At 36.6% G+C, this 25,089-nt stretch overlaps 1 protein-coding gene across 5 annotated transcripts in view; it reads left to right on the forward strand.

Moving 5' to 3' along the window:
- LOC149088468 (uncharacterized) overlaps positions 1–25,089 on the forward strand; it is a 100,959-nt gene that overhangs the window by 15,614 nt on the left and 60,256 nt on the right. The window contains exons 1-2 of one of the 5 annotated variants that reach the window (XM_089247575.1): positions 12,010–12,678; positions 12,882–13,012. The exons of 1 other annotated variant lie outside the window; for it this stretch is intronic. The gene's annotated coding sequence lies outside the window, so the exon portion shown is untranslated. Of the gene's footprint in view, positions 1–12,009; positions 13,013–23,362; positions 23,482–25,089 lie in introns of those variants that run through there. 3 more of the 5 variants (XM_089247569.1, XM_089247574.1, XM_089247571.1) reach the window with 3 other exon arrangements.

Below are 25,089 nucleotides of genomic sequence, written 5' to 3' on the forward strand. Positions count from 1 at the left end.
AATGAAAAGAGCCATACAATTAATTCTACGTCGTCGACCGTCGGAAAACAATAGACATTGATTACTTGGAATGTTCGACAAGGCTTGATTCCTGTCAGCGTTTGCCGAATATTGCGTGTGCGGTTGCGCATCAGACCTAATTGATGATGGAAGAGGTCTCGCATTCGTTAGACAATATTAGGTGAATTCATGCTTGAATTTTCTTTTTTGGTTATGAGTTCATAATCTCTTGTTCCGAGCTATCATCACTGATCTAAGATCTAAATCATAAAAATTATGAAGCTGCTGTACACACTGAGTGGACACTTTATTATGACCACCTCGTCAATACTTTGTTTTTCCACCTTTTGCCTTTACCCCCTTTACGTACAAGCTTTTGTTAACAAATTTGGACTACAAGCAGATAAACTAGCACGTCCAACTAGGTATCTAGAGGAAAATTTCCATGTGATTCACAACAAGAATAACCGATTCGCTAATCGCCACTTCAGCTCATACTCCCAGGGCCGCAACCGGGGGTAGGGGGAGCAGACGGGTCTCGTGCCCAGGGCGCTGGACCCAAGGAGGCGCAAATTTCAATTTCATTCTGAAACCTCTCCTTCAACATTACAAGGGGGAGTGAAAATGCGCGTTTGCCCCGGGTGACCGAGCATCTAGTTGTGGCCCTACATATGCCGGAGTGGTAATAAGTTCGTCTTCCCCCACGGAGGTTACTGTCAAGGTCCACGATTTCGAATCCTGGGGAAGAACATCGAGAACAAGTTCTTTACCTAACTAGCCTGGGATGACCACCGATAGATGGCGGCTTCATTTCTTACCCAACTCCACTGGTTGGAAATTGCCATTTGGCGATATGACCTGAGTTGGTAAGCAGTGAAGAAATCCATATGTAGACCCAGACTACCCGCCACCACGTACGCGATCCCGAGCATCTATGGCGCCATCGGAGATGATTAGTGCGTTCTCTCCCAGGACACGGTCAAGATCTAGAAATACTTCGATCATGAAGATCACTTCGATCACGATTTCAAACCCTGCCGCAACCATTTTCCCTGTGTCATCCTATTGGATAGACCTCTTCTTCATCTGCGTTTTTTCGTCTGGTTATTATTTTTTTTAAATCTTTTCTATCTCTCTCAGAGGGAGAAGAGGGGAAGGTGTTTGAGTTTTTGACTTTTCTTCGCTCAAGTTCCCACTCTGTCATCTATGAACTATAACTAGTTCTCAGCCACCTCGTTGGGCATTTTGCCTATTGTGGCGTTGCATTTGTATTTGTATTTGAATCGAAGTAGGTAAAGAAAAGCCTATGCAAAGAAATGTAGATTGTCTTGATAATCAATACTGGGATCGTAATGATTTCATATTAGATTAAAAATAAGCAAATCAGCATGACAGGACGCTCCGCTATCATGGACGTTCGGTACACTAATTAACGTGATTCTAATGAATCGTTAACCAAGTGTTAATGTTTTGTTCAATTCCTATCGTATATAATTTTGACGGTTTCCCTTCTTGCTTGCTCTCTCTCTGTCAGATGTCCTCTCCCTATATAGATGTTACACTATATTTTTTATAATCCTCAAACCGTAGCGAGGGAAAAAATATAATGCTAAGGTATATAAAGTAAAAAAAAAGACAATTTTTCTTTACGGGGTTATATCAATGCATTCTCGAAGGGAGTGAGGTAGAGCTTGAATGTATTCATTTACTGTACAGAAGAAGGACGAGGCAGTGCCGTCTTAACGCATGGGCCCACCCGGGCACGACCAGGGGGCCTCAAAAGAAAAGAGGGGCATCACAAAAATCAGAACCCGTTTAAATTTTCCAGAATTTGCCAGGTAGGGCCTCAGAAAAGTCACTTGGCCCGGGGGCCCATGATACAAATACAAATACAACACCATAACAGGCAAAATGCCCAACGAGGTGGCTGAGAAAAAGATGCCCATAAAAATAGGGATGTCATATATTTCAAAAATATAGCAACCCAATTAAAAATGCAATTAACAAAATTTGTAAACAATATATACACAATCTCATCCGTGATCGTTAAGGGGTTAATAAGGCGTCGATTCTTCTTGGCATGGACTCTACGAGATGTTGATAGGTCGTTTGTGAAATCTGAGACTATTCTTGATTAATAGCACTTTCCAATAGTGTGAGATTGTATTGTTGGTTATCCAAAATCCACAATGGGACCAGCAATGTCCTCCATGCCCCTCCCTCGTGTATACCTGCCCATGCTGGTTTGTATAAATTATTTCTCACATTAATGCGGGTCCACGAAATTGTTCATTTAATTACACCGGCCCACAGTTATTAAAATCTTGAACACTGGTCTAGCATACTCGCCTAGATTGTGAGGCGACGGTGGTTCGATTTCCTGCAGACGCATGTAGAATTTTCCCCTCCCGGAGATCCATCTCCACATTGTATCCAGTTGTCTATATTTTTTTATGGAGAGTGATATCATCACCCCTCAATATGTTTACATCACCATCAATATATTTACTCATGTCGAAGACAATGAGCAAAATTAAAAATATTCCTGATCTGCTTCTCTTACTGACTTTCCAAGAAGATTCTCTACATCCTGGTGCACTCATACGCTACGAATCCTGTCTAATTCCGTGCGTTGACCATAACCTTCTCCAAAACATATCTCATTTTCTATTTCAGACATCCAACAAGAGTCACGTGTCCAATGATTTACTGCTCGTCGTATTCCTATGTTAATCCATACGCGTCTCTCTATTTCCTTAAAAGACACGGAAATGCATTCTCATAGTCCATCGCATACATTTCTTTATTTGGAAATGAAAAGTTTACATACTTCACTTGAAAGATGAGACGGAACACTAGGGATTACATTTTCGGGTGGTTTGCATTCAGATGAGCCCGATACCTCTTAATCAGTCAACTCAAGCGCTAAGGCCATAATTTCATCTTAACTAGGATGCGTCTCAGATAAGACGTTATGCGTATTACTCTATGTGTAATCGACCTAGGAACTTATCGGATAAATTTCTTTTGACACATTTATCGCATTCCAGATCTGAAATGTAGAGGGATCTCATGCACCATCCCTTCCAACGCAGCACGTTCTTCTAAAGCAGGGGGGGGGGGGGTCTTCAACCTTTTTTCCAGTCGCGAGCACTGCCTGTACCCATCATCAAAATAAGAGCACCCTTACGGCAAGTTTGACGTACGAATGCATGAAATGACGATGATTTCAATCCTTGAATGCAATGCCTCCAAGATGTTTAACTGCAACGTTGATCTAGTATTCGTATGCACGAAATCCTACACGAGCATTGAGCACTGTTGGTACTTCACTGTTGGTGAAGTACCAACAGGGAGCACCATGGTGCTCGCGAGCAACGGGTTGAAGATGCCTGTTCTAAAGCTTTGATCGAGTTAGGGGTGTTTCAATACAGCGCTGTACACTATATTACCAAAATTCTTCTTTTTTTTTTTTTTTTGGAGTTTAGAGATTTTCTCGAATTTTTAGAAAATACTGGACAAATCGTTCCGAAGTTTCGGTCATATATACCCTATATTAGTACTTATCATTTCCAGTAAAATGTTAGTCACTAGTGCATTTTGGAGACCGACAAAAAATTGAATAAGAAAAAGTTTTTGATCAACCCTGTATCAGAAAAAACTGCAAATGACTTGTAACTTTAACAATGTATTTTACGAACTTTGCGCAATACTATTGTGCCCTTTTGGAAGAATAACATGTTTATTCGCAAAAATATAAATATTTTCTCTAAAAACTCTAATTTTCACCGCGTGATTTTTGCTTACAACATGCCGAGTTTTCATTCAATTTTCACGAAACTGGCAGAAACATGACGCTATATATGAGACATGCTATATAGCAATTTAAAATGTGAAAAAGTATCATTCGATGACATGAGTGAGTATTTGTAGAAAATTATTTTCAACTGTGCATGCGCGAGAAATAAAAATTTTATTTCTTATAACTTGATTGCCAGATATGGAGTGCAACTTATACAGAATTTCCAGCTAAATTTCATCAAAATTCAAAAAGAAATATGTGATATTGTGAGCTGTAATTTCGAAATTTGCCGGAAGTAACTGAATAATAAGGAATTTTCCACAAATCACTATACAATTATTTGCTGTTACTTGATTTTTGACTTCAGTTTTATTTTGACATCCTAAACGCGTGTGTTATGATAAAACACTTTTCTTACATAGCGTCAGACACGCGTCTTCGTTCATTCGCATAATGCTGTGCGCTCATTCTCAAAATAATCAAATAACAGAAAATAATCGTATACCAGTTTGTGGAAAATCCCTTATTATTCAGTTACTTTCAGCAAGTTTCGAAATTACAGCTCACAATATCACGTATAACATTGTGAATTTTCATTACATTTTAATAGAATTTTTCCATATATAAGTTGCACTATATATGTATCTGGCAAGCAAGCTATGAAAAATAATATTTATATTTCCTGCGCCCATGCGCAATTAATAATCATTTACTAAAAATGCTCATATCTCATTGAATAATAATTTACCACATTTTAAATTTCTATACAGTATGTCTCATGTATATCGTCATGGTTTCTTTAAATTTCGTAAAAATTAGTTGAAAACTCGGCATGTTATAAGCAAAAATCATGCGATGAAAATTAGAATTTTGATAGAAAACATTTATAGTTTCGTGAATACACGTGCATAAAAAATATCTAAACTCCAAAAAAGACAGACTTTTGGCAATATAGTGTACGTGTAAATATCAGTATTCTTCATTGCCTAAACCGAGGACACCAGGTCCGAAAATATCAGAGAATAAATCAATATGTTCGTTCGGATGTATGTGTCGTGTCTCAAGATAGAGAGTTATTGTATATAAATTAAGTAATTGTGAGAGAAATGGCATGTGGTGTAGCGATCTGATTCAGCACCTGGGTATTGTATAAGAAAAGATCTTACTGGACAGCATATGTTTCTTTATTGATGCCTTTTGCACTATGTTTCCCAGAAAATAATAGAGTAGTGAAAAACAAAAAAATCTGAAATATGATCAAAAGTCGTAAAAAATTGTATTAAATTTCTATAAACCGTTACACACGTAATATCCGAGGCGAAATAAAAAATGAGGAAATGCATGGAAAAATGAAAACACATACACTCAATTAGAGCGTACTTAAAATTATATTCGGTCACTTGGTTGTAGTGCATTTACTCATCATACAGAGATGGCAGCACGAACTTCACACACACACACACTAGATGCGTATGCAGATTTGGAAGTACGCACAACATGCACTTCCAGCATAACTCATTTGCCACTGAAAAACGAGCAAAACGGCCGTAAATTGCGGCGATGGATCATCATTGTGCTCATTTTAGCAGTTCGATGCCATCACTTGAACCCATAGATGCACGAAACATGCATAAATACACAATTGAGAGTCCCTGAATAATCAAAAATACCAACACAGGTACTTTTTTGTAGGCAAAATTAGACGAATGGAAATAGACCTGGTTAGCATAGGTTTGAAAAGAAAGAAAAAGAAGAGAGAGAGAGAGCATGAACCTATACGAGTTAATACCACATACGTGGTTTAGCAGGTGGTGCCGTCTATTATCGGAATCGGTAGTGTGAGTATCCATTCACTTTACATCTTTCTTTCGAACCGAACGCAACTCCGGTCTATCAACATGTGCAATTTACTACCGAATGAGTTGTGCTGGAAGTGTGTTGGTATACCTAACAGTCCAAATGGGTTGAACGGGCATGTATAGTAAGTACCCTGTGCGAATTTTTCAGTGCTGATTGCCGATTGAAAGCTGAATGCAATTTTGAAATGTTTCTGGTCTGAAGATCGTCTCGGCAATTCATTTTGTGAATGAGAGATAGATGGCTCATATTTGTGCTTTTTTTTTACCGTCAGGAAAGAGATGAATAATAATAATCGAATGAAGACAGCGATATATTTTACTCTTGGAATTATGTTTTTTTTTTTCGTAAGGTGACAGCAATTTTTCGAATGTACAGACGAAATTTATTACCGTCGTAGAAAGAAGAAGACAGCTCCGTTCATGGTCTACGGAATTTCACGTTTCGGTCACGTGCCGGTAATTTTTCTTTTACACTCTTTCGGTCATTTAACTTTCCACTTATAAGAGACATGAGATGGATTATATACCAGTCCAATCATTCATTCTTCAATAGCGTCCCTACCGACAAACCTACTACTAACGGATAATAAAATGGATTCACTTTTGATATTTTAAGATATTTGAAATGATATTTCAAAAGATGATTTTGATATTTGAAAGAATAGTAATAAATGTTAACTATAATCCCGGTAATGAAAGTTCATTTGAAATCATAATTTCATATATATATAAATAGTAATAAAATAATCAATTTTATTAAATGTGGAGAAAGAGCTTTAGAATGTTATTAAATATTATTAAAATTCGAGAGAAAAAAATAATCAACCACCAAAGCCCTAAATGCTCTTGTTAAATTATATAGAAATGTACATATAGAATTTGAGAAAAAAAACTGAATACCTAAGTGAAGAGAAAATATAGAAATGCTACTTTTTAAGGAAGGAGATATTTTCCCATAGGAAAGCGTGGAAAGCCAAAATCGCGCACTAACCTCCTTAAGGTTTAGGTCCGGACAGAGGCCCCCCCCCCCAATGCTTATAAAGGAAAATCCTGAAGAAACTAAGGCCCCTTTCACACGGAGCGGATGCGGATGCGGACGCGGATGCGGATGCGGAAGCGGGTCCGCATACCCTTTCACACGAGCACTGAAGATGCGGGTGTTTCGCCCGCATCTTTAGGTTGAAATTCGTGCATAAAAACTATTTTTTCGCAATTTTTGTAACTGTTTTTCTCCTTCACCCCTGATTCAGTGCCCATATGCAGCCTAGAGGTATTCTTTGGTGGTTTAGTCTAGAGCCACATAGAATATGGGAATAAAGATATCTTCATTCCGATCCTCACAAGTAGTCGATGGGAGAAAATGTCTTAAAATATTTTCAAAAGATTTTGAAAACAAATCTGTCTTTCCGGAAAAATATGAAAGAAAAATTCCAAAAACATCCAATGTTCGAAAAATCCAATCCAAAAACATCCGAAACTAATATGTTCCTAAAAAAAAAATTCAGGAGATATCAAAGAATTTGCAAGTAGAAAAAAAGGGGAGGGGTGGGGACGTTCAAAATGTCTGTGCTTAGAAATATTCACATCACAATTCTGTCTTAGGCCGGGATTACAGTATAAAAGTTTTATAAAAGTTAGTTTATAAAACTTGAAAAATGCAACCGATAGGCCGATCAGTTAAGTTCGCTCGAATGTAACAGATGTGTTTATTGATTACATTTTTCAAGTTTTATAGTGTAATACCAGCCTTAGGCCGGGATTACACTATAAAAGTTTTGTAAAAGCTCTTTGATAAAACGTGAAAAATTCAACCAATATTATCTTATTGGTTGAATTTTTTGAATGCAAAATGTGTGTGCGTGTGTGCACCGGTTGCATTTTCTGGAATGCAACCGATGCGCCTTTGGTTGAATTTTTCAACTTTCATAAAAGTTCTTTTATAAAACTTTATAGTATAATCCCGGCCGGATTACACTATAAAAATTTTATAACAATTATTTAAAAAAAAGCAACTAATAAATTTATCGGTTGCATTAGAGCAAATGCAACCAATAAATTTATTAGTTGCTTTTTTCAAGTTTTATAAAATAACTTTCATAAACCTTTTATAGTGAAATCCCATCCTTAGATTAGTCATTTCTGAAATATAAAATTTCATTTTTTAAGTTTATAGACTGAATATTGAGTAAAATATACTTGTAGGTATCGGGGGAACCACCAAAAATATTCAAGTGCTAGGGTCTTCAAACGACTTAATCTGGCCCTGAGTGAACGTCGTACGGGGATAACGTTGTTTAATAAAAGTATTTTTTTTAAAGTTTAAAAAAATTAACAGATTAAAAATTTAAAAAAATAACAAATATTTAAAATAATATTTCAGATATTCATATTTTTAAATAATTTTAAAAATTTAAAAAGAAAAAAATTAAAATTTTTAAATTAAATTTTAAAGTTATTAAAGTATGTAGTCAATTAAATATTCGTAATGAACTGAACGGCTTATAATTTTGGTCCCGTCAGTGGCCGTTGCTGGCAGGTTTTATTGTATAAAATTGTGAAATATGGACAAAAGGCAGTTAAAGTTGCTATATCTCAATCTCAGAAGGAAACGAAGGGATACACGTATGTAGGTACATTATATTAATGAGCAGGGACCATCATATGGTGTTTTTAAGGGTATTTATGGCAAATAATTAAAAAAATTCCGTGAAAAATCACCTTCAAAAAGTAGCCAAAGATGCGGACGAATTCGCTCCGCATCCGCATCGTCTGAATAGCCCCGAATAAACCTATTGTCAAAACTTCTATGTGCGGATGCGGAGCCCGCACTTAGGTTTTGACACATGCGGACGACGTCCGGACCCGCATGAACATTTCCTAGGTGCGGAGATTTTTCGGCTCGTCTGAAAGGCGCAGTATATTCCAATTGTTAAAACTTCTTCCGGACCCGCATCCGCATCCGCTCCGTGTGAAAGGGCCCTTACATCTAGCGCTCGCGATTACTGTAGGTGTCCATTCTGAGAGCGCGTGCACATTAGAGACAGAATTTATATACAGGATGATTATAAAAAAACTATCCCGACATATGGGCCCCTAACTATCATACCATTCACAGAAACTGAATGAAATTTTGACATAAGGTATTTTGAGGTATGCGCTCAAGAATGATATGGGAAACAACAGTGTCACTCTAACAGTTACGGTTACAGTGAGAAAATTTCGAAAATATCAAATGGCAACACCAAGTTTTTTGTATTGGAACGCGATCTCCAAACTGAAAAACACTAAATAGCGTTTGAACGGCAACTGTAGCATGAAAATCACCGGCGGTAGATAGGCTAAAAGTGAGGACAACCAATAAGGACAGAGAAGCAGCATAAAATAAAGCATTTTATTGTGTTTCACAAATTTTCCACATGACCTTGTGGAGGACTAATCAGGCTGGGATCTCAGCCGAAGAAACGCTCTGACGAATGAAACGAACATTAATGCTCTGGTGCACGGCAAAGTCCTTTTTACTTGCCTAGCTCCGGGGATTTTCGTGCTACAGGTGCCATTCCAACGCTATTTAGTGTTTTTCAGTATGGAGATCGCATTCCAGTACAAAAAACTTGTTGTTGTCATTTGATATTTTCGAAATTTTCTCACTGTAACCGTAACTGTTTGAGTGACACTGTTGTTTTCCATATCATTCTTGAGCGCATACCTCAAAATACTTTATGCCAAAATTTCATTCAGTTTCTGTGAATGGTATGATAGTTAGGGACCCATATGTCAGGATAGTTTTTTTATAATCACCCCGTATTTAATTAGGAGAGGGTCGCGGTGACTGTTTGAGCAGTTGGTACGATCAACACCTTCTAGAACAAGAGCTTCTGCTTTAGAAGGTATTGGTACGACGCCGAATCAACGGCAACCGAAGGGTTTGTGGTTCGAAGGTCCGGTCAAATACACGAATAATGGAAAATGAATGGGAGAAAATCAAACGGCAGATCAGTCATGGCCCGGTGTGAATGATATCACGGCCCAGTAGCGTGCCGCGGCCCGGCGGTTGAGAAACAGTGTTGGTTTTCCCCTCACCTATACAATTCTTGAACATCTATTTGTCTCTAATGCGCATGCGCTCTCAGAATGGACACGTGTTTCTCTCGAATTATTACAATTACCGCAGTCGATAACTACGTACACTGAGTGGCGAAAACAATTATCGTTATACAGTGGAACTTCGTTAATTTGAACATTTATGAACTTTCCTTGAGTTATTTATCTAATCTGATCTTAAAATTTCTTGATTAATTCGATAATTTTTTTTTTTGAATATTTTGGATAATTCGAAGTTGGAGGAAAAAAATATTATGATTTCAGAGTACGAGCAAAAATGCACACAGTGATCGGAAACCGGCAAAACCACATGATCTAAATTCGTAAAAATATTACCCATGCTGAATTGAGACTCCAAAACGTTATAGATGACTAGTGAGCAATTTCAGAAACGAATACGCTATATAGAAAGAATTTAGAATGCTATTTTCGAAATTTTCAGTGTTTTTTGTTACGATTTATTGCCTATATTTAAACATTTTTCTTCTGGAAACATTTTTCTTCAGAAGTTTCTTCCAACAAATTCTAATAAAAATAGATTTCTCTTATACAAATGATTAATAAATTTGGCAAACAGTTTCGTAAATGATGATATCAGTGTTCTTTCGCCAATACGCATCTAGATGTGTGATTCACGTATCAAAACTCAGTTTTACTCCTCCAAAATTCGTTGAAGAGTGAAAATACTCCTTCAAATATTTCAGGCAATTTCTTTTAGTGGAGTTATTTTTTACTGATAAAAAAAATGCCCCACTTTTTACAAAAATTACCCTTAAAATTTCAGACAGGAGTTAAATCGCCCTTCAATATTATATTTTTGGATAACACTGTATGGAATCAGTAACTGTTTTCGTAAATCAGGCTTTGAACATTGGTCAAGAAATTCTACAGCGATGCCGATTCCAGAACAGTGAAATAATGTGTGTGGCAGATAAGATCGATTATTAATCCTATGTGAATATCGATGTTTAAGTTGTAATTTATAGTCATTTTACGAAGCCAGTATAGATAAATTATAATTCGAATTTTTTGGGTGATTAGAGTTTTTCTTTTTGCTCGTTCCTTGAATTTCAAATAATACAAGTTCTACCGTATTTTTTACTGCAAGCATCAAAAGAACTTGTATGTGATCCAAGTTGTTTCTACTACACTGTACTAAGCTCAGCACAACTGTGGTCAACAGAACAAAGTTAACAGAGTCTCTCAGCATAGTTGTACGTCGTTCACCAACTTGATGACCATATTCATCCACCAATAGATATTCTATTCTATAAAGGCTGTGTCATGTTCCAGGATGGTAATGATACATCTAACTCAAACTGTGACAATCAGTTAGAAATACACGAGGAATCATTAAGACACTTGAATTAACTCTTAACACATTTCTTAACTCTTTTAGACCTAGTACTCTGAAAAACGTCGGTTTTTTTTCTCACTATAGATATACTTTTTTAACCCCGGGGTTTTCAGCCCTGAATAATCAACGACAGGATACCAATAATTCTTGAGGTCAGGGTTGAACTCCCTGTGGTTAAAAAATAATACCTACAGCGAGAAAAGCAACACCAACGTTTGCACGTACATGGTCTGAAAGGGTTAGAGAGGGATTTGAGAATTTTTTCATTGATCCTGGTGGAACAATAATGAAATATTAATTATGTCAGGAATAGGCGTAGAGACATTACATGACCTCATATATGTATCGTCACGACATATGTCAGCTGTTACCAGTGCTAAAAAGATACAACAAAGTATGCGACTTTTTTTATGGTTACAAATTGTGGACCCTTCGTGATTCCTCATTCAGCATATAATCATAATTTTCAATGTCTAATTCAAGCATGAACACTGAGACACAAAAAATTGCACGTTTTCTCAAACTAATTTCAGATTAGTTACGGCTATACATGACGTAATCATCCAAAGAAAAAAACCTAATTCGCATCCGGCATCCCTATTCAATCATTATTAATACGGTCAATATCACATGCGGAAAAAATTCCTCATATAACACGCGAGTGATCACTCCAAGCTTCGAGAAGATGATGATGACCCCTAAACTTCCGACCTCAACCTTCACAAACGCTCGATAGACAGACACAGAGAAGGTCAAGCGGCTGAACACAGTCGATCTCTGGTCAATCGTGACCGATCCATCTCATCTCCGTTCTAGTTGACCACTCTTCCGCCAAAAAAGAATAGCCGCAGAGATAGCAAGCGCGGGTGGTTGCACTGCCTCAGCTCAGACAAGTTCTATCTCTTTCCTCTACGCTTTACTGCCTACTTCTAGTCCTGCTGGTAATTCATTCACTGCAGTTTCTCTTTTTCTCCGAATAATATCGGATCGGATGCATCATCCAATGAACGACTATCATACAGGACTTTCAACCAGAAGCGACCCATTCATGCAAACTGCCTGCTGCTGCTGCAACAACAACAACATCAAGATGATTGAGCTGCTCCCACTTCCCCAGCGGCACCATGGCGTACAATCGTGAAAAAAAAAACGCAACAAAACCCAGTGAAGTAACTAAACGCAATTTATTTATTTTTTCCAGTGGAGCGCCGAGGTGTGGCAACTGCTGGTGCTGTTCATGTTGAAGTGAAAGGAGGGTGAAAGCAACACTAAAACCAGAAATATATATATATATTGAAAAACACAAAGAAAAAGGTGACGCTTCGATTTCTAGGAAAAAAAAGCACAATTCAAACAAAAAACGTGACGTGACTCTGTGCGGTATCCTCCAAGTTTGTCTCAATTGATCTAGCAATAAACTTAGCTTTATGGAGGAGGACTCTCGGCGTATTTACAATACGGGACTACTGGCTATATCTTAATAGAAGGAGGTATCTCCTGAAATATTTCTCAGGCAGTTGAACTTTTGCTGTTGCGAGAAAGAGAACTCGACTGTTTATGTGAGTGTGTGTTTATATAAGGTGATATATCAACACTGGTACCACAAAAAAACAACAATAGGTAGAAAAATTGGCTTTTTGTGTTGCTTGTCGTCGTGTCTCGGACGACCTTAGCCTTGACACGCCACGAAAAAAAAAAAAGCTAGTAACATTATTTTTTCAAGTTCAGATCATATATAATATATATTTAAAATTCCTCGCAGTTGATCGTCCTGTTGGTGAAGAGTGACCTCTTGTATATAAAGGGTTGTGTATGTGTGTTCGGAACGCCCTTGAGATCGAGTTTTTGAAAATTCAACTGATCACAGGACTTTGAAGTTCCTATTTGAGAAAGGTGAGTGTTATTTTGAGCTTGATTTACATTCGAATAGTTAAGTAGCGGTAATTATCAGAAGATTATCTTTATTACTATACTCTTATCATAGTCAATGATAACTATACTAAAGGAGGAATTTTTGACACGTTGAAAACAAAACAAAATTTTTTTACAAGTTTTATTTTCATGAAAATTTGCGCAAAAAATCGATTATTTTTGGAATTTAAAAGGTCTAATGAGTGTCATAGTTTGTTTTTTTTTAATTTCTTTGCAAAGAAGTTTAATGTTTCATGAATTTTTTTGAAAATTAAAATTTCAGAAATTTTATCCTTATTTAAAGTTTATTATTATGTTAATTACGAAGTTAATTCAATTGAAAAGTTAGATTAATGCAAAAAAAAAAACATCCGATAGTTGCATAATTTTTTCAAACTTCTTAAATATTATACAGCCGAATCCCGTTATAACGAACTCCAACAGACCGCAGAAATCACTTCGTTATAATGAAATTCCACGTGTTTGCATTTTTCCTATGTAAACTTAGTTGGAGGATTAGAAAAGTGTTCGTTAAAACGAGATTTTCGCTATAACGGTATTCGTTAAAACAGGATACGACTGTATTGACATGCAACCAGCATAAAAATATATGAAATTTTTATGCAGTTTGGGGTTAAGAATTGGAAGAGCGATCAAAAATGGGATTCACTCGGGGTGGGGGTCTGAAGTGCATTGGCGGCCCCAACAACAAATTAGATTTGATGCTAATTTTGAGTGTAAATTGGTAGGCAAGTATACTTCCAACTAGGTAGGGATCCGCAAAATGTCACTTTATCCAGGAGCCTATGGTGCTGTTGAGACAGCCCTGTGCCGTGATTTAGGGCAATATGAACCATGAGATTGTCATATCTATCTCTATAGGTACAATAAAAACTATTCATTCCGTTTTCATAGTAATCAAAATTTTTTTGAAATTACACACGGCCCTTCAATTTATTTTCATTACGATAGTTATATCATTAGATTTATTTAATTATTTGATCATTTTTGTTTATTTTCCACAAATCAAACACTAAATCAATTCATTTTAATATTAAATTACTTTTACTCTATCACATCCCATTTATTTCGTAAAAAGTATATTTTTCCGAATTTCGGCCTTGGTTTTCATTATTTTAAAACAAATAATAATGCCTATAAATTATTTCAATGATTTCAAAAATAGTCATAAAATTTTATATTAATATATAAATTTATATTTTTACATTTCCTTCTGATTTTTTTCAACAATATTTTGGTTTTTTTTTCTCGATATATTAATTTTGGTGCTTAGCACATACAGTAGAACCTCTCGATGACGGACACCCATGAATGACACCGAAACTTTTGTCCACTAACGGGGGTGTCCGCTATTAGGGTGGTACGATAACCAGTAGAACTTCGTTTATACGACTTTCCCAGCTATATGATGATTATTATTACTTCGGTCGCAATTGGTTCCTATATGTTACTGGGTGTAAAAGTGATACACCAATGGTTATGCATAACCACCAATAGTTTCAATAAAGGTTTCATTATACTGTATTTCACTACATTTATCACTTTTTACCTCCGATTATGCATAATTCCCAAATGAAGTTGGAAAGTGATAAAAATATGGAAAAATTTTATAACCTATCTACTCTTCATTAAGCCAATTAATTATTTTTGCCCGTACATGATGCGTACATTACACATTTCACAATAAAAATTGAAAAGCCCGTGAAGAAGAAATACATGTTCTTAATATCAGTTATGTTGGCTTTCTTCACACGTGTCAGCATGTGCAAACAAAACCAACATTACCATTTGAAATCAGTATCCTGGACCACAATTATGTTTAATTAATCAAGTAATTAATTGAAGGATTATTATATTTACCAATAAGAACTTGGGATTATACATAATCACCGTTGAATATGATAAATTCCCGATTTACGAGTAAAAATGCGCAAATTAGAGTTTGGGAAAAAATGTTTTGAGTTTGTTTGATTTTACTGTTCGCTATCGAGAGTGTCCACGTTAACCCTTTAAGACCGGAAATTTTTAAAAACATGGATGTGTGTTAAGTATTTCACCCATACGATCGATCGAGCTCGGTCTTATAGGGATATCAGGGAGTGAAATGCATTAAAGCCTTATTCCACGGGACCGGGGATCATAAAAGAGTCCGTTAACGGTCCGTTCCACCCTGCACTTTCAATGTATTTTAAGTTCGCATCATGAAAATGTTCCAATTTTTCTCTATAGTTCAATCCGAATTTGAGAGTAATCGTCCTTTTGATCGTTTTGTGTAAACATCGTTTGATTGATCGATCGATCAATTGATAGATAGAAGCTGTTTTCAGCTTTTGTGTCCTTAATTCGGTATGTAAATCATAAATGTAAGAGTGAATAAGGACGACTTCAATCTTTTAATGAGATTTGGTCTTAAGGTCGAGGTCCAGTTGAAAGTAATTTTCATAGTTCATTGATTACTATCAGTTCGATGTTTGCTTTTAAGATTTACGAAATGTTTGAATCACTTCTCTGCACATATAGTAATTGACCCGATTCGAAACTCGTTTTCTTCAGTATTTATAGTGATTAAAATGCAGCCGCTTCTCGACTTACCGACAATTTCGAGTAACGAACCAAAATATTTGAAGCTCTTTGCAAATCCCGAACCAACATTGACGACATTTGGCGGAATTATTTCAACCAAACATCCTCCTGCTATCTCCATCGTGGTTGTTTCATGCCGTTTTCCTCAAGAAATTCCTTCCCATAAAATGGAATGTCCAACTTGTGATACATTAACGATAAAAAAAAATTGTATTTCATGTTTGAAGCTTTGACATGCATTTCCGTACCCCCTTAAACGGGGCTTCCCCATTTTTCTCCCGTGCTTTTGGCGAATTTTAAAAAAAATCCTATTTTTCAACGAAGCTTTACTTTAATTTCCAATCTTTATACTAAAATCGGGGATAAAGGTAATTTGTATAATTTGATACGAGATTATTAGAAAAACATATTTCACATACATTTGATTTGTTCAATTTTTTTTTCGTTGAATACATTTTAATTCGTTACAGACTTTCTGTAGCATCGCATGTTTTTCACCAAGGGTGATATTTATAAGCAGTCGTAATTGGTAATTTCATGGACAACTGAAAACATTTTTGGCGAGAGAATTGGCAATGTCCTTTGTTCATGATCCAAATTTCCTGTATTTTTCTCGCTGAATAACCCTAATAATAACGTATGGTATTGTATACCTACGCTGAGTTGGTCTCTGGCTACATGAAACGTCACGATGGGCGATTCCATTCATCTTCTTTCGGCAAAAAAGTCTATTAAAATTGGTATTTTCCGTTGGCGTCTTTTGTGCTATTTTAGTTTTTCCCCTTTTCCCCTATATGGAAAATGAACCCTCCTTTCACGCGTCAAGGTCAGAGAACAACTCAGTATGGGCATATAATATTGGACTACCGCATCTAATTATATTTTTTATATTAAAAAGATCTACAGAAACTTGGTCACACCGACAAAATTTCGTTGAATCTTTGATGTCGGTAACCGAGTTGAGTGTACTGCACTAAAAAAAATATTCTTTTATCATGCATATCGAATGTTCTCAACCTAGAGCCGTAAGATATACTTGGGACCGTGGAATATTCAAAGAGGGAAAGGTATGGGACCAGGTGAAAGAAACATTGGCAAGAAATCGAGTTAATTAATTGAAAATTGATTGCTCTTGACTTCAGGGCCACGGAAACATGGTCAAAAAGGAATTAACCACCTAGTGGGAAAAGCTTTATATAAACTACTTCTAGGTTAACTGGTGATGAACTGCGTTTGAGTCTGTGCGAACCATTCGCAGCATAACATCTGAATCAAATCAGGGTCCTCAAACGGAAATAATTTGGTGGGTTCCTCTAAGCGGGAAAACTATTTATATTATGTTCCAATTTACAACGATCTCCCCTATATGAAATGCATTTTTTTTCCCCACCGATTTCAAAAGAATAACAAAGTCAAAACTTTTCTTTTACATCGGCTCTGAAGCGAAATAAATCTCAACTAATTTACGGTGATATTCACAAACTAATTTATTCATGTCAATTTCAACAGTTTTATCGGACATCCCGATAAGCAAATAATTTATCTTTTTCGCTCGTGTCTCGCTACAACGAAAGTGAAAGTATGACAACCATCGCATGAATGGGTTAAGCTAGCCACCATGCACGCATCGTTGGTGTCTCTTGTCTCCCAAGAAGTCTATTTCAAGATAAAGATCACCGAAAAGACATCCACTATCTCTCTACGTGTTATCAACTATATCTTGACTCTTACTTTCCACAGAAGATTGGCGAAGCGTTGAAAAGAAATCACGACACAAAAAAAAAAAAACCCCATCATCATGATCATCATAAAAATTGGTAAAGAATCTCTCCTCCTCCTCCCCCCCCCTCCAATGCCATCTTCAAGGCTTTTTTAATAGAAGAAAACTAGAAAAGACTTACTTTATGGCTTGTCTCTTCATGTATAAGAGGTTAAGAAACGAAATTAAGTGAGTTTACTGCCGTACGTTATCACGCTTATTCTAGGTATTTCGCGATATATAAGTATATATCGCTCTGAGATATGAAAGAGATAAACCGAGGACTTTTTTTTTTTTATGCACCAGCCTCCCTTATTTATGGGTCGAAGATTAATATATTCTATAATAAAATTTTTTATTTATTCGGTTGAGTTATGATGCCAACAGGCTTATCGGTGCGCTGACCTCGGCATTTGTGTAATTCATATATCTAGGGAAGGTCCATCTCCAATGAGTTGTATATCCTGGATCTAGAGTTCTCTCATCTAGTCATTTAAATGTTTTTAACGATGACTTGCGTATATGTAAACATTTCGAAAAAAGATTTGATAAGCCTCAATCAACTGTCACTTGACACCGGGAAGTCATATTTATTTCTTTTAAATTAAAAAAAAAAATTACCTTTCTCCAGAATAATTATTTTTAATGATCTCCGTTATAACTTGCTTATTACAAAGACCACAACAGACAAAATACCCATCGAGATGGCTGAAAAAACATGCCCATGAAATAATATGGATGTCGAATATACGTATATAAACTATATAAAAAAATACAGCAACCCAATAAGAGCAATAAAAAATCAATAATTATGATAAAATATAAATATACTGCCCATAAAAAAAATGATTGCCTTACTAAAGTATGGATAACTTCTCGATTCATCCCAATATGTTTATCGTATTTCTTTTTAAACGTGTCAATTGTGTTAAAACGCACGACCCCTGGAGGTAAGTTATTCCAGAGAAAAACTTCTTGCGACACCACAATTTCGAATTGTCCCGTACGTAACGATACTGGTGTCTCCTTGACTAAGCAGTTGATTGAAGATGTATTAATAACTCGTGGTCCATTTCATTCATTCCATTAAAAATTTTAAACTCTTCAATCATATCCCCACGACACCTGCATTCTTCCAATGTAAAAGTTTTAAAAAAAAATCAAGTGTCTCGTCTGCCTCTTTTCTGTACCATCCCACCCCCCCCCCCTCCGATCAAGTCAATATCCCTCTGTAAGTATGGTATAAGAAAAGTAGTGAATGGTTTCACTACTACAGCCGAATCCCGTTATAACGATCTCCGAGGATGTTTATATATTTTATTTTTATAGGTACAATATTATGGAAACCGAGGAAACAGCAAATTCCTCTGACGTATATGCGTGCTCAAACGCATGCAATGCTTGACAGATTTTGCATCTAAAGCACATGCAAGTTCCAAAGTCTTTTCTCATATGAGTGGGCTGGTAACTATCACATTTTCGGAATGAATGTCCTGAAACCATGTATGTTTTTGGAAAATGTCTTGAATCCATGTCCTGTGAAGACAGCTGCATCCACATCTTGAAAATTTGAAAGTCTAGTCTTTTTTTTTTCTATGGAAACTGCTGTTTTAATTTGAAATTCTAATTTGACCCGAGTTTCAAAAAATATAGAAAAAGTAGATGAAGATTTTTTTGATGCCACATTGTTTTTATTTACTCCAGCGTCAACTTCAGAAATTATCTTTCGTTTTCTTTTGATCGAAAACTTTCTTTTTGGAGGCCACTCATTTTGAAACACAAGAAATGTGAAACATCCCTCATTCGTTGCCACTGGCCTACCACGGATTTAATTTCTCTTCCATGCACCGTATTGGTTGGAATTTCCTCCGCACAAGCCAAAGAACACGCTTAAATCTTTTGGAATCCCGCGACCCGGTGGACTTTTTTTGTGATTGGAAGCTCCGATCATGCGCACGACTAATGAGTAACAAATATATATTATTTTTTTTAAAGAAACAGTGATCCACTCACGGCCCTATCTGACTAATGTTAGGGCCCGGCCCGGCAGTTCAGAAACACTGCCGTTGAAGAACACAACCCTTCTTCCCCCAATAGTTCAGTAAGTTAGTCATTTAAGTTCCCTGGAACGGATTTTGCGGGATCATTTTTGGAACGTTCTGTACTCCTTTGTTGATTTTCTGAAACTAGTTTCTGAATTCGTTATGACGGATTTTTCATTTCGCGATATCCGAATTCGCAATACATTGTTCCTATGCAAACTTATTCAAGGACTAGAAAGTTTTTCGTTACAACGGGGTTTTTTCGCTATAACGGAATTCGTCGGTACTTTTTTTTCACTAATATGGTCTCCAAAAAGTGATAGTAGAAATTACTAAACCCCTTATGAAGCGTCTTTTTTTCCCCCCATGAAGATGGCTTTTTCCAATTTCCTGCAGGTACAAAGGGGGGGGGGAGTGTGTACCATAATCAGTTTTATATTTGTGCTTGTAATTCCTCAAAATTAGGAGGCGAGATATCTCGCCAATGCAGCTGGGAGGGTTAACAGATGAGCATAGGCAAGGGTCTATAAAATTTTGAGGAGGCATTAATGAAATCTTTCATCACAATTGCATCAACTGTGTAAACCTGGTAAGTTTTCGGTTTCTTATCGAGACTGGAAAGGTGGCCGCGAAAGTAAAAAATTTGGTGAACCCTGCTCTCTCTATGGTGGGTAAAATTAAGTTACACAGGTTATCCCATTACAGTTGTAAATAGTTTGTTTAATATCACTGTTTCTTTGTCTCATATTGCTCTTATGACACTGGCGCAATTTTTTTCCGTGAATGATCGGTTATCCGAACACACACCAAGTCCTCAATTGTTTGAATAATCGATACTTTACTGTACTGAGGAGAAAAAAACTTAGTTCAAATTCTTTCCAATAGAGGGCGCTAGCAACCAGTCTGTCATGATTGCGTAGACCCGAAACTTTCTAAATCTATTCTGTGTCCGAAACGTTTGTAAAACTTGAGCCGGTGATTCACGATAGAGGTAAAACAATTTCACCAATATTACTTTGTCCAACGATGTGAAATCCCAATCAAAACCTCATGTAAGCAACAGCAACAGGGAAATTCAGAAATGATTTGTTAATCATACATTCATACAATTGTTAATCATTCAACAATCATGCATTTTACGATCATGTCTGTGTGTTAATCATACAACCTGCATTTTATAGAACTCTGATTTGCATATTTCCATGATTTTCTTCCATGCAACGCCCTCTGATGACAAAAATTGGAAATAGTTTTTTTTTTCTGTACCGAAAAAAGAAAAAAAATCCCTCTTCGTGAAATAACTTTTTCACAAACCGCATTCAGATACACCAATTCTTCGAATTTTCATGAACTTTTATACTATTTACGAAGTTGTGGGACACCGTGTATATCTGGGCTTGTCATTGCTAAAATACACAGGCAAGAAGTCTCGTCAATACCAGTGAGAAGGTTAACGCATGAGCATACGCGGGGGCTCCTTAAAATAAGATGCGGCATTGATAATATTGTATTGTGGATCAACTGTGGGAGGCTGGCAGCTCTACAGTGCATTTCTTACAGAGATTGGCCGGTGCAGCAAGATATTTACAATTTCCAAGACTTGATAAAGTGGAAAGTTTGAAAATACCTGCGCTAGAGAGATCGGAGGGTAAAATAACGGTCAGTTATTGCGTATTGTTACTCTCTGTAACAGTAACTTATATTACAGACTTATATTGTACCCTGAAGAATGGTGCAAAAGCACCGTCAGTAAAATAACACGTATTGTGTATCCACTAGGATCTTTTTCTTAACAAATCCAGATATCAGATCACTCCGCCACATATCATTTCTCTCCCAATTACTTAATTTATATACGATAACGCTCTGACTTGACACAACATATACATCCGAACGAACATATTGATTTACTCTGTGATATTTTCTCGGATGTGGTCTCATCGGTAAAGTCACGCACTATAATGGTCGTCTCCGCCTCTAACCGAAGAATGCCGATATTTCCATATTCAGCTGTATTGAAACAACAATCTTGAGAAAAAGTTTTGGAATAACGTGCTCTATCTCTGGAAGGATGGTGAAAGTGAGAATATTTATCTACAGAAAAATTGATTCTCTTATATATTGGGATTTCAGAACAGAAATCAATATGTGTTCCTGAGAAATGCATCCAAAACACTCCTCTCCTTGGTCGATTACGCATTGAAATACGCATAATATCTTATATAAGACGCATCCGAGTTAAGTTGAAACACCTATTTCACAAGAAAAAATTACATTTTGTAGAGCAGTGGTTCCCAAAGTGTGGGTCGTGACCACCTGGCCGGGTTGCGTCAATGTGCTAGGGATGTCGCGAGAAATTCAACAAAGTAAAAACGTAAAATTACGCATTTACGCAGCTGAGTACTTATTCAGGATGACTCAGAAAAAAACCTCCCGATTTCAAAATTATATATTTTTTCAAAATTAAAGAAACGAAATTGCAAGTAATGTTTGAATATAGGAGGGGGGGGGGAGGAGGAGGAGGAATGTGTTGTCTACGTTTTATGGACAATATTATTAATGATCGATTTCAAGTGAAGAATCATTTTGAAATCGGATGATTCTTTCAAAATCACTCCGTATACCAAAATATTAGAGCATACACTTCGTTACCATCTTGCATAAGGAACAATAAAAGTCAATGTGTCTGCATCGGAAGGAGGAATAGAAATCCGGGAACGAGCGGGGAAGGGGCTAGAAATTAAAAAAAAAAGGGCCAGAAATTACAGAAATTAAAATCGGGGGGGGGGGGCAGTAATTCAAGAAAGGAAGAGAAATTTAGAAACAAAAAAATAAGGAAAAGCTAAAAGAGAAAAAAAAATGAAAAAGGATAGAAATGCGGGAAAGGGAAAGAAAGGAGAGAAATTTTGAAGGGAAAAAACCGGGGGAGGGGCCATAAATTTTAAAAAGAAGAAAAAAATTAAATTTAAAAAAATGCAAAAAAATGGTCAGAAAACTCAAAAAAAGAGCAGGAAGAGTAGAAATTATTTTATATATAAATGACTCCAACGTTGGTTAATCTGCACCTCTAAAATTCTTGCTGGAGAACATGGGAAAACAGACTGATAAAGGGAGAGAGTTAACCACCATTACGAAACACACTAATCGTCAACCCTCTCACTGACATTGACGAGATATCTCGCTTTCTTGATTATTTATTTTATCAATTAAGAACACAGATATTATGTAAAGCTGATTTTTCTCAATGGAATACATTTTTCTATCCCCCCCCCCACTTTGCAGCTGCTGTAAATCGTATAAAAACCTACCTCATAAAAAATGTATGGCATTTTTTGCAGAGGTTTACTGATTTATTCATGCCAGTTAAAGTGTTAAAAAAGGTGACGGAAAGTGGGGAAATAATGTTAATAATTAATTCTAGAACAAATGAGAAGGCACAGGAATCCCAATAAGCTAAAGTCAGGAAATATTGGATATTTCAGAAAGTAGAGAAACACATGGAAGAGAATCTCTGAAAAGACATCTTGGAAGGCAAAATATATGAAATAAAACCGATTTCAAGGGAAATTACAATCGGGGATATTCTTCATAATTCTCCAGTGACCAAATATGAGTCGTCTTTTTCTCAAAAATCACCACCCAGACCTCAGTAACCGTATTCAGAGAAATGATTGATCACATCATACCACACTGGATACTTCCGGAAAAATGCACGTATAGTCTTCTATTCATAATAAAGAGCTCTTCTACGACGAGCTAGTAAATAGTACTACTTACGAGGTCACGAAACACGATTCATGAAAACATGGCTTCACTTGTGGGTGTTTCCTGTTCTTTTTTTATCGAGAAAATTAGAACAAACACATGCATAACGTCTTGCAAGTAAAGAAGACATTCTTTCTCCTTTTTCATTCATTTTCAATGCTCCCAAATCTTTCAAGGTTGAGGATGAGAAGATTCTCTCCTCCGTTCATTATTAATAACATTTCGTAAAAGGTTTATCTATTCTTTCTTGACCAGAGGGAAAAATCGGACATACATGGTTGGTGAGTTCCTTTTATCGATTTATTAATTAATAACCTTGACCTGTATTTTTCACTTGACTTCAAACCGAATAATAACATCAAATGTGCTGCTGATTGGCTTACAATGAGAGTCCTCTCTCTCTCTCTTCTTTAAATGCCCTCAATTTCGAAATGTTGTTGAGGTATCGCACATTTTACACAAACAAAAATTTCTGAAATTTTGCAAGTCCGCTGTGGAATCTTTGAAAAATCAACCGGATTCTATACAAGGTGTTTCAGGAAGAGTTCTCAATGGTAATAAAATTCCCCTGGTGACTAAATTAAAAAAAAAAAAATAACAATAATAAGAATTATCTGTAAAATGCCAGTTCAGCAATGATAGTTTTGTTAAATTTAAATTGAAGTGATTAGAAAGAATGCAAAATCAGTGAAATCTGTACTTCCCCGAGATATTTGGATTAAATTTCGCCGAGATATCGGTGTTTGAATTTTTTTAGGATTTTTTACGCACTAAAACGAATGAAATAACGGGCACTTTTGAAGTTTGTGAAACAGGGCCTCAATGTATATACAGAGGTTTTTTAACAGCTGGCTGATGCGAAGATATATTTTGGAAAGAGAGAAAATTCAAATGCCCCTGAAGGGAATCGAACCCACTTCTCTGTAGTCTAGTGGTCTAGGGAGTTTACCCGAAAAGTGAAAGGACGTGGGTTCGGTTCCCCGCAGGGGCACAGTTGAATTTTCTCTCTTTCCAAAATAAATCTTCGCATCAGCCAGCTGTTAAAAAACCTCTGTATGGATAGCGGAGAGTTCGCTATATATTAACGGACACTCCCCGTTAGCAAACAAAACTTTGGGTCCCATGTTGTTCTTTACCGAGAGTTTACACTGTGTAAATTCACTATACAGGGAAGAGTTTAAAAAGTCTAACCTGGAAGCACACGAAAGATCTTGGTGTAAGGACATTTATGTGCTCAACCTGTGGCCCTCGGTGTCATCTGATATGGCTCGCCACCTCTAACCCAATTGTGTAAAAAATTAACCGAGATCACTTAAGTGGCCTCCCGTGCAGTACCAGAGCACTTGAACGGGCCGTGGCATATTTATAGAGAATTTAAGTGGCCCTTTCAGTTACACATTACTCAAGTGAACCGCGACATATTTGCAGATCACTTGAGTGACTGGAGCATAGCGAGGATTTCCAGTTCCAGAGTACTTAAGCGGCCCGCGACAAATTCCCAGATCCTTTAAGTGATCCGCGCCTCGTTTACAGATGACTTAGTTGCCTGCGACATGTTTTCAAATTAGCAAAGTGGCCCGCAGTCTCCTAAAGGTTGAGCACCCTTAATCTAGGATGCGGTGGCAACGACAACTAGAGGAACAGCACTAGACCACACAACATTTCCTTCTAAACTGGCACAGTAAGAGCAATAAAGCATGTGTGTGTGTGTGACAACATTTTTTGACCAGGCGGTGTGTTATCATATCCATTATCAACCGGAGTTTTCACTGTCACCCATGGGTGTGGCGTGACATAACCAATTTCCAGTGACTCACTTGACTATCTATCTGATGTGTCATTCAAAAACCGAAGATTTCAGGGAAAAATCTGACCATAAATTAGAAATT

Source organism: Pholcus phalangioides, unplaced genomic scaffold (genome assembly GCF_987345545.1).
Source record: "Pholcus phalangioides strain wild (caught in Gottingen) unplaced genomic scaffold, Ppha-v1.0 ptg000003l_1, whole genome shotgun sequence".
Taxonomy (NCBI): domain Eukaryota; kingdom Metazoa; phylum Arthropoda; class Arachnida; order Araneae; family Pholcidae; genus Pholcus; species Pholcus phalangioides.